This window comes from Sipha flava, unplaced genomic scaffold (assembly GCF_003268045.1).
Source record: "Sipha flava isolate LNK unplaced genomic scaffold, YSA_version1 203_pilon_pilon, whole genome shotgun sequence".
In the NCBI taxonomy this organism is placed as follows: domain Eukaryota; kingdom Metazoa; phylum Arthropoda; class Insecta; order Hemiptera; family Aphididae; genus Sipha; species Sipha flava.
The window spans coordinates 695080-697474 of NW_020272799.1; the positions used below are offsets into that span (position 1 = coordinate 695080).

Genomic DNA, 2395 nt, shown 5'->3' on the forward strand with positions numbered 1-2395 from the left:
TCGATGTAAAATATTTTTTTAGTATTAAATGGTTAGATTAGGTATAAGATTAAAAAATCTTTTTATCGATCTACTCGGTGACTGGAGTCTAATAAAATCTAATAAGTTATGATATACGAGTATAATATACAGATAAATCTGATACAATTATTGCTAACATAATGTAAATACGATTCAATCAATTTATTGAACCAAAAGAATAAATTTGATTAGTTATCGATAGATATCACACATTTTAGTAAACATATTGATAGTTATGACTAGGGCCCGAAATTGTATGCATATGCATATTTTTATATATTAAACTAAAAAGTAACTAGATAAGACAAAAATTTGAATCTTAATATAATATGTTGGTATGCGAAATTAAATTTGGCATATTTTTGCATATTTGGTACATTTCAAATTATTATGCATATTTTAGCATTTTTCTGAAATATAATTCATACATATTAAAAAAAAAAAACAAAGTTATATTATTATTATTATTCTGTGTATAAACTAAAACCGTCGTACTATATTAATAAAATAACGGGACTTCAGGCGGCGGGAACGCACAACACATGTGCCGTATCAATTTACGTATCAAAGATACAGAAATTATATTAATTAATGGTATAATAAAAAATACAAAAATTAATGACAAAAAAAGGTGACTTTATTTTTTACTTTGTATTGATATATCAATCAGATATTAAATTATAGTTTATATATCGAATATAATGTTCCGTGCGAAGCCGCGGTACTTCAACAAGTTTATAAATACAAAATATATAAACAATTCCAAGTTTATTGTTGTCAAGATGTTATTTTTCTACTGATATAAATAATTATTGTAGGTACAACAGTATTAATTTTGGTTTGTTTAGTATCAAATAATCAGGAAATATATTAGTTTTTCCCGACACGTGAACTATTGACGCCTGTTTAAGTAGTCGAGTACTTAGTGTCTTCAAGAAAAACTATTCGACAATATAAAAGTAAGTAATACCCAAGTGTCATAATATAATTATTTTTACTATACATTTTAACTAAAACATTTTTCTTGAACTTTGAACTGTTAAAATTTATTTACTTATCCCTTAATAAAATATTAAAATATTGATTTTTTTATTTAAATAAATACATTAATTTGTTAATAATTCATGTTTAATAATTTTTATTTTTAGCAGGAGAGACGATGAATATACGTCAATAGTCGAAAAAATTTACATTAGAGTTCATTGAATTGTACAAAGTTTATTCCTGTTTGTGGCGTATTAAATCTCCAGACTACAGTGACCATAATAAGCGAACTAATGTTTATGAGAAGTTGTGTTCAAAATTACACGAAATAGACGAAACCGCATCTAAAAAAACAGCGGTTAAAAAAGTGGATTCGATTAGTTCAAATTTTTGAAAGGAATTAAAAAAAATTAAAGATTCCAAGAAAAGTAGAGCTGGAACAGAAAACATCTAGGTACATTCAAAAGTTATGGTACTTTGACAAATTGCAGTTCCTTTTAGATTAAGATACCCCAAAGAGTAGTGTATCTAACCTATCAGAAAGTGAATTCAATGAAGATTCATCACAAACCATGGTAAGAATTTTTTTATTTAATTCTAAGTTATATTTAGATACAATTAGAGACAAAAATAAAGAAACATACTAATAAAGTATAACAAACTACTTAAGTAGGTATTTTAACTAGGTACGTACTAATATTTTTTTCAAAAGACGCTTATTTCCAGTTCAAAAATATTGATACGAATTTCTATATTTTTCCACTTTCTCATGATAAACAACAACTTCATTAGTTAGTATTTACTCAAACACAACAGAAAAGTCATAATCCACATAACCACATACATCGCAAGACTTTCAAATAACAGATCATTTGCCAACACTAATAAATCTATCTTACATCATCAGGAACTATGCAAACTCAACAGTACTCACAAGCAGACATTACAAAAGATTCAGCTATGGACGGACTATTACGAGCAATCAAGTAATTCAGAGTTCTCAAATTAATATTTCCTTAAATTAGTTATTTGTGTTCTAAGTATATTTTATTATTTTGTACATTAAAAAAAAAGTCATTTTGGTTTAAATTTATAAGTTTGAAGTTTTTTACTATTTTATTCATAATAAAATAAATATTCTTATTAAATTAACAAACTTACTTTTAAATACTTGTCTTTGAATACGGCATAAATTGCACTACATGTTTCTGGAATAATTTCAATCAATAATTGTGGATATATGATGGTTGTAAACTTCAGGTCTTCGTAGCTGCAACCAGTAGCTAAAAAGCACAATGACGCTGTCAACCGCTCGTGAGAGGTGATCGATTTTCGTAAGTGAGTATCTTGTTTTACTACTAGAGGTGCTACTAACTTAAGTATCAAATTC

The 2395-nt window shown here is 26.3% G+C and overlaps 1 pseudogene; it reads left to right on the forward strand.

Annotated features, from left to right (window-relative positions):
* Nucleotides 1–1180: 1180 nt before the first annotated feature.
* LOC112682451 lies at nt 1181–2395 on the forward strand (annotated as a pseudogene).